An 8,599-nucleotide genomic window follows, 5' to 3' on the forward strand; every position below is an offset into this window, starting at 1 on the left:
GTTTGCATTATGTAGATGAGGAATCATTGTATTTGGACAAAGGAAACACCACTGACAGATATGGTTGATGTGATGTGTGCCCCTTCCCACACCTGAGTCTCTGAAGGTCATCAGTGTGTTCCAAGCACTTTGTGTTCCCTATTCCAAAAAGTTTTACAAAATCTCAGCTAACCACAGGGTAGAAGAGGGGAACTAAATTGGTGGTCTCACATGGCTACTGTTGAGTCAAAGCAGGGATGGGCAATGCGTCCATTTTTTAAAGATCCAAATTTAGTCCCTAACTCCTCAAGACACAGTGCTAGATTTACATGCAGAGATATTTTCTGTGTTGTTATTATTAATGCTTACTGTGTTGATTCATTCCATTGTACAGCTTGCTATAATGGTTCTTTGTAATATTAGTAAATTAAACTGTTCTGCAGGAGTTAGCCCACATCATGTTCTGGTGTTTATATGTCAAATATTCAGTCTTGCAAGTTCACATGTTTTTCTCCAATTTCCAGCAGTCATTTCTGGATTTTCTGACTTCCAAGTATCAAAAATACACATTGAAAGTGTGGCCTGTCCCTTGAGACTTTTCATCTGAATTCACTCACTGGTGTTTTATACAGTATCGCCCATGGGTCCTCCAAATCAAGTACCCTGATTAAGAAGGCCCTTAGTGTCCATGGGAAGGCCTACAATTTTTTGAACTATCATGAAGTTTTTAGTACTATATTCATTTTACATCTGGTAGTGGGGAAAACATAACTGTTGCATCTTACACTGAAACACATTTGCAGAAGACTGCTTACACAACACTACAAGGACCTTTCCTTTCTTCTGCTGTTTTCCTTGTTTCTGCTTCATAGCTGGGAAGTATGAATTCAAATTAGAGCTAAAGGCAAAAGTAAATAATTGCTGGCTTCTATAGTTTGTGTTCCAGCATGTCCTTGAGAGCTGTACAAGAAACCATTCCAATCCCTACACACACACAATTGCCTGTCAATATAAATGAGCTACCTTGGAAATCAGTACTGAAAAGCAGGATATTAATTCTAGAACAAACTAAAGTCAGGGATTAACATCATGTACTCTGGGAGGGGGGAATTCCCTTAATTTTTAATGTCTCACCTGATTAAAAGTTTGGTTTAAAACCTAACAAAGCTGGCATTGTTATGATATTGCTAATTTCCCCCTCCTTGGCTTTGTGTCTGGTCCTAGTATATGTTGTCCAGTCTTCTCTCTCTACATTACCCACAGAGCTGGCAGTGATCTGAGTTTAAACAGCTGGTTTTTCTGTTCTTTCTTAGACCTTCTGAAGGGGTGACTCACTGACTGTTTCCTTTCCTGAGTACCATTCCAGGCCCACATAAGCATCTCATAATTCAGATGCTCTGGCACTGAGAAGGTCCAAGCATCGGACAGATGCCCCTGACTTTAAAATGCTCTTTCTCTAGGACTGTTTCCACACTAGCAATATCGTTTGGATTTGCATTTTTAAAGGGTCAACTTTTTTGTCCATTTCCGCACTAAAATGTGCTGCTTCAGACTCAGTCCCAAATTGCCTTATCACTTGCCCCGCAGCAAATGAATCCCCAGAAAACTAGATTTCATCTTTTCAAGCAGGGTCTAACGGGGTCTAATTCAGGGCAGCCCAGTGCGGAAATGCGTGCAATCAGGTTTTCCCCCCGTGCCCGTTATTTTAAGTCATTTGGGAACGCCTGTTTCGTCACCATCCTCCCTCCCACTCCCTTCCTCCATTCTGAAAAACCTTTTTTTAAAAAAGGGGTGATCGCATTCTAACAAAGTTTCTGAGTTTTTTAAAAAGCAGTCTATTAGTTTTACACAGCAGTGTTATGATATTAAAACACTGAAACCCAAGGTGTTTGTTTTAAATTGCATTGAAGACACTTTTGGGGTAAGGGAGATGATCAAGGGTGCAAAATGGTGGAATTAAGGGGCACAATGAAAACAAAGGTGCAAACAGTCACCATTTTGCAAAAGACACATTTTTCGAAAAGGGGAAGTGAGTAAAGCATGATGGGAGGCTGCCTCCATTGGTAAGTTGCCCATCCATCCCAACTTCCATGGGACAATCACGCCTTTGAGGACATTGCCCGTGTCCCGCCTGGGTCCTTAAAAGTCCCACTTCCTCAGCCTGGACTCAAGCTGCAGGCTGGCGGTAGCACTGAGATGGCTGGAAGAGGAGGTGGCAGCGGGAGCAGTGGTGGCGGGAGCAGCAGCAGCAGCAGCGACGAGCGTTCAGCCAAGGCCAGGTCAAGCCTCCTGGGGGGCAGGGGAGTAGGGGGCAGGAGATATGAAGGAGCTCCCTCCCCGGACCAGGAAGCAGTTGGAGGGCTGATGGTAGGGCGCAAGGGGAGCCTGGCTTGCAGCTTTGGCTCGGCTTCATTGCAAGGCCACCGCCTTTTCTGGGCCCGGAGGAAAGGGGGGTGCAGCGGTAGGGGAGGCCCCCTTGCAGAGAAGAATGCCGGGGGACACCCTTTTCGCCCAGTTGGAGGGAGGGCTGCTGCCACCGCCCCCGGTATCCCGCTTTACCTCCGTCAAGTTCTGGTCACCTTCTCCATTGGACTCAGTGCAGAAAGCGTGTCATGAATTTCAGCCTGGGAAATAAGGTGAGGAAAGCCCTAATGCAGAAACACTGGAGTCGACACGCAGCATCCAAAGGAACTCCAATGCAAGACTAAAACAAGGTATCACCCCTAATGCAGAAACACACTGTTCCCCTTCCACCATTTCTTTCCATCTTTCTGCTATTATACTGCAAAATCTCTCAAAAGTCCTTCCTCCCTTTCCAGCCCACCTTCTTCTAGAGGGTTCGTCCTGAACGTTGGTTTTCTTCAAGCTCCCGCAGGGATTCTCACCAACTATTACTTGCTAGGTAATGTATGCCAATTTCCAAATAAATGACAAAAACTTCTCCAAATCAAACTTCAGCCCTAAAGATATCTATAAAACATTATATTGACAGAGGGTTGCCAAACTCTAGATGAAGTTGATGACATTAACCCCACTGTGGTCCATTTCTTCCACAGACCCCAGTATTCTCTGCTTCTACCTGCTAATCCCCTTGAACAGTGGTTCTCAACCTTCCTAATGCCACAACCCTTTAATACAGTTCCTCATGTTGTGGTGACCCCCAACCATAAAATTATGCAAAGGTTCTTTCACAGAAATAAAACCGAAACTGACCAATGGCGTGAAGATCCATTGTTCATGATTGTATATAAATTGTTTTTTTCCTGAGGTTTCTCAGTTCAGTTCTGCCTCTTGTCCCACCATTCTGATCTCACTCTTTTCTGCTGTTCCAAATAGATGAACACTCTATCTCGATCTACCCCGCAAGGCTGTTGTGTGGATGGTGCCTCCCTGGCCAAGCTGCTTGACCTGCCACAACCCCTGTGAAAGGGTCATTCGACCCCCAAAGGGGTCCCGACCCCAGGCTGAGAACCACTGCCCTAGAATCTCCTAGAATTTCCCAATTCAGAATTTGCAAGCCTCCACTGACATCGTTTTAAGAAGAAAAATCAAGGTCTCCTTCATTCCTCTCATCAAAGTCCCTCCCTTCACTTTCTATTAATTTAATATCAGGATGGATTTTCCCACCAACCACAGTATGAGAATTGAACCCTTCTCAATGAGTGGGATCAGTTTCTAACGGTGTCATCCAGCCTTTTTCATCTCTTTCACCTGAACATTCTTCAGGCTTTGAGAAACCCCAGAAGCAGCACAATTGTGCAGAATATGGTTGGGAAGCATAGCTGTGTAAACACCCACCAGGTGTCCCTTCTCTTCTCACCACCCCATTCCCAGCATTGGCCATTTTGGGAGGGCAGGAACAGGTCAACATGACCATATGGTCATATCACCCCAAAAATGTTGATCAAATCTTTAAAATATATTTTAAAAATAATTTACTCTCACTCATCCGGGAAACCCTTCCAGGGCCATCAAGAAACCCCAGGGTTTGAGAAAGCCTGGTGTAATTCTATGCAGAGTTATTCTGATCAAATCCTATTAATTTCAGTGCCTTTAGACTGGAGCAATTCTACATTGGATTGTGCTGTAAAACTGGTAACAATTTCAAGAAGGTTGACTAAGGGAATTGTCTTGTCCAGTTGGAACAAGTTACAGCTGTTCCTTCTGTCTCAGCTGACCAATAATAAACAAAAGGCTCTTACATAATACCAAAATAAAATTGACAAATCAGAATACAGTATTTAAAACTCAAGATCGCTGATCTGTGAGAGTACAGTTTTATAGAAAATCATTACTGCTGCTTGGGCAGCACTAGTGAACGGCTTTTATTTTATTTCTATATGTGGCTGTACCATCTATTCCTAGTGCAAACTGATGCAAGGGAAGAGATTGCTAGGCCCCTGTTGTCCCCAAGCAACACAGAGAAGAAAAGATAGACTCTAAATGCATGACTGTTCTTGAGGTTTAAGAAGAAGGGCCTCCTCTAACATTTTTATTTATTTTTCTATATCCAAAGGAAACAGTATATTGTAACATACATATACTACATGACTATTGGGAAGGGATTCACTTTACATTTCCTAAATTGAAATATTAATAGCTGGACACTTCTTTGCTAGAATAGGCGGCACCCCTTTATGAGAATGAACTGAACAAGAAGTGTAGGAAATCTATACAATGTGTTATAACCAAGCTTAATCCAGTGTTGGGACTTTTGGGCTAGACTTGGCCCTAAGTCCCTCCAGAGAAATTGAGTTGCAGAATTTTTGCAGAACATTTGTTGTTATGGGTTATCTTTTGTGGATAAGGCACAGCACTTATCTAGTTGTGCCTGTTAATTGTTTTATCTAGACTCACAGCGCTTTGAGGTTTAAAAAGAATAATCTTTACTAGAAAGGTTATACATGAATGTATACCATATTTATCTGCTTCAGTCTCCTTACTGAAGAAGTATACAAAAGCTTAGAAGACAGTTACAAAAACAACATATTGCAAGTCCCATCTGGGTTGCAATCAGGACTAAATGGCCATACATCAGTAGATGGAGAGAATGGAGAGCCTAAAATAGAGAATCCTTCCTCCTTGCAAGCCAATATCTTTCTCTTCCTGAAGAACTGGAAGTGGGCAGTAACTCCCTTAAACAAAGGGCTCATCCAGCTACGAGGAGTGAAAATTCTTGAGCATGTGGCTAGAATTGTCTGCCTTTTCAGCATTGATAGTGCAACATAGGTGCAACTTTTCTGCTTAACAACAACCCTTAAAGGTTGACTTCACCAAATTATTTGCTGATTGCAATTCTAAGACCCTCTCCAGTAACACACACCATAAAGTGAGAAAGGCTTTACTGAAGAAATTCAAGAAATGATTTTAAAGACTGTTCATAGAATTCAGTGGCAAAATAGCTATGCTAAACTACCTGACCAATTATTCAATCTTTACAGCAGAGGGGTTGGCTCTTATAGCTGAAGCATACTGTTCCAGAACAAACAACATGTATCTTCTGGCATGGGTGGGGTAAGTGGAGGAATGGAAAGAAATCCTAAAGGAAAAGAGATAAAAGGGGCATTCTCTTTTATCAAGTGTTGGCAAGTCACAACTGATTTACAGTAACCCCCACAAGGGGCTCTCAAGGCAAGTGAGAAGCAGAGATGGTTTGCCACTGGCTTCCTCTCCAGAGTCTCCTTGGTACTCCTTCCAAGTACCCACCCTGCTTAGCTGACAAGAACTGACAAGATGGGGCTATACCACCCCACCTTCCCTCTTCTCCCATCAGAGTCTATACTTTATAGAAGACCTGCCATAGCCTCCTGACCTTTGCCGACCAGTCACAGGGCTGTCTCCACTGTATATTCTGGTCAGGAGCAATCTCCCCCCCCCCTTCCTTACCAGATTCACAGCTCAGCTAATTAACAGACCCAGGGAGATGACCTTGACTAGAAATCATCAGTTGGGGGTGGGGGAAGTGTAGGTGACACCTGCAGAGAAGTCAGAGTACAGAGAAAGAAATGTTTAGCTGATACTTTCTTCTAAAATGGATTCTTGACAAAACATGTGTGTGTGCCATACACCTTTGAATCTATAAAGATGTCTTCCTCCGGCCATTTGCACACAGAGGTTTATGCCCACAGATGACCAAGTATCAAGGCAAGCACTAGCTTGCAAATCTGTAAACCACTCTGGGAACAGTATAAATAAAGCAGTAAGGGTAAGGGGGGTGGGCCATGTCCGGGATGCAGAACGGTGCCCATTGCCCCCTTCGCCCTGGACTGACAAGCGGAGGGCCCTCCCAACTCGTCAGTCCGGGGCCAAGGGGCTAATCAGCAGCCACGTGCAGCGTGGCTGCCGATTAACCCCTTGGCTTTGGACTGATGAGTTGGGAGGCACAAGGCGCCTCCTGACCCACCCACCCCTCAACGTGGGCTGCCTTCAGGCTGCCATTATGCGGCTGCCCGCTGACACGCCATGTAGGCGGCCATCTGGGGCAGCCTGCCATGCGGTGGGGGGGAGGCGTTGGGGCCAGCAAAGGGAGAACCCCACCGCATCTGCATCACAGACACAGAGGGGCTGTCCCTTTGCCCGCCCCTAAGCCCTAGAGTCCAGCAGGAGGCAGCCGGGGGGGATGCTTTGGGGCGGCCACAGGGACAGACCCGCCGCGTCACTGACGTGGCAGGGCTGCTCCTTTGCCCGCCCCGAAGCCCCCAAATTGGGGAGCTGGGAGCTGGGCCGGGGGGGGAGGCCCGGGGCGGGACGGGGGCGGGGGACAAGGCTTCGCCGCAGGGAGAGCCCCAGGGACCCTGCTCCTTTCCCTGCACCGAAGCCTGGGTCTCGGGGAAAGGGGGGGCAGGCATCGACATGCGGAGGGGGGCCCTGCCTAGTGGCCTGTTGGCACCCACTGTATTTGGCGTACAGCTGGCTTGATTTCTAGTGCACTAATATTCAGAGATTTATGTTAGAACCATTCAGAGCTCACAGAGCACATTTTGTATGGTGCTTTGAGTCCCAGCAATCATATACAAAAAGAGATATGAAGGGTTGTTTTCTTCTAGCCCTTAATGAAAAATCCTTACCTCAGCACTTCCTGGAACTTCCCCTTCCCCTCACCTGCCACAGCCAGAAGACAGGCCTGTCTTTCTACCAAGCGTGGAAGCTCTGGGCTGCTCCCAATGGCTGTGCTCTGCTGTTGCTTCCCTCTCCTGCTGAGGCCAACCGGAGACTCACCCAGCACAGCAGCACTTTCCATCCAAGTTGAAAGGGCTGAGAGCATTAACAGCATAAGCCGCGCCCAGCACCCTGGCAACAGTGCCTGTTTATGCGCCCTAAATGAGAATAGACGTTTATTCTAGCACCAAGTTTTTTGCAGACTAGAGTCCACATTGTCATACGCATTATGGGTCCCCACTAGGCAAACGTTTATACAAGAGGTTATGAAGGAGAATAATTGAAGTGCAAGGTCAAAGGACTATGAAATGTCTGAAATACAGGATGAGCTGTAGATATGTGAAATTCAAATATAATGAAGAAAAATAGAGATGAGCATTGCTGTTGTGAATAATAGCTGTATTTTCTTCATTACATTTGAACGTTACATAAGACTGCTCCGTATTTTTCTATGGGAAGCAAGTGTTCTTGTATCATAGATGAGAAATTGAGAGTGCACAAATTGCCCAAACTGCATATAGAAGCATGACTGAACCTGAATCCTGCTCTCCTTGATCCAAGATCAGCAACCAAGAGACCCTGTAACACAATGACTTAATTGTCAGCTCTTCTTCGCAAATTCAATTTCACCCTTTTCTCACTTGCCAGTACAGACCGTAATTTGTTGTGGTACTTCTCATTCAACTTTTCCCATGTCACTAGTTCTGCACATTTCCTCCCCTGAGCATTTCTCCAGCCCTATTATCTTTACTAAGAACTCACTTTTCCTTTGGGAAAATTTTTGGTGAATCTGCAACACAGTAGATAACCACAGTCAGGAAGAACCTTCTGGCAGCTTACATTTCCTAAGTTGTCTTCTGACATTGCAAAGTTAAATCTTTGGGACAGGAAGAACCAGAGGCTTAAATGCTGACCACGAGCCCTTTGACAAGCAAAGGAAATCCTGTTGTCATAGTATGAAAATACATTCTTGCCTTCAGATGAAGATCTTTGGAATTGCAAAGTCCAAATGTTCTCATGTGCCTCAGTTAATTAGAGAATTTAGTTACACCAATAGGATCCACAAGGTCTTGTGAGTGCATTTTGAGATAGTGGCACTTTGATATGCTTTAACTTTGGTGTGCCTTGTTTATATTTCCAAGGCGTTTTATCCCAAAGTGAAGTCACAAGATACCATGGATCCTCTAGATGAGTTGAAAAAGAATCAGCGGGCAATGGCACAAGCTGGACTCAGAAATGGGTCATCTCCCTTTTAGCCCAGATAAAACTGAGACACATCACATAGAGTCTGTGAGGTCTGTTGAGTTGAGTGAACAGTGCTCAGCAATCCATGGACGACATACAGTAGTGAGCTGGGTAGGTGGCTTATTTGAAAATTCCTGCCACTCTGAATCCATGTAAAAAAAGGAGCAGACTATTCTTTTTTGTCTACTGATGGTGTTTCCTGATTACTTTAGAAGTC

This window comes from Paroedura picta, chromosome 3 (genome assembly GCF_049243985.1).
Source record: "Paroedura picta isolate Pp20150507F chromosome 3, Ppicta_v3.0, whole genome shotgun sequence".
Lineage (NCBI taxonomy): Eukaryota > Metazoa > Chordata > Lepidosauria > Squamata > Gekkonidae > Paroedura > Paroedura picta.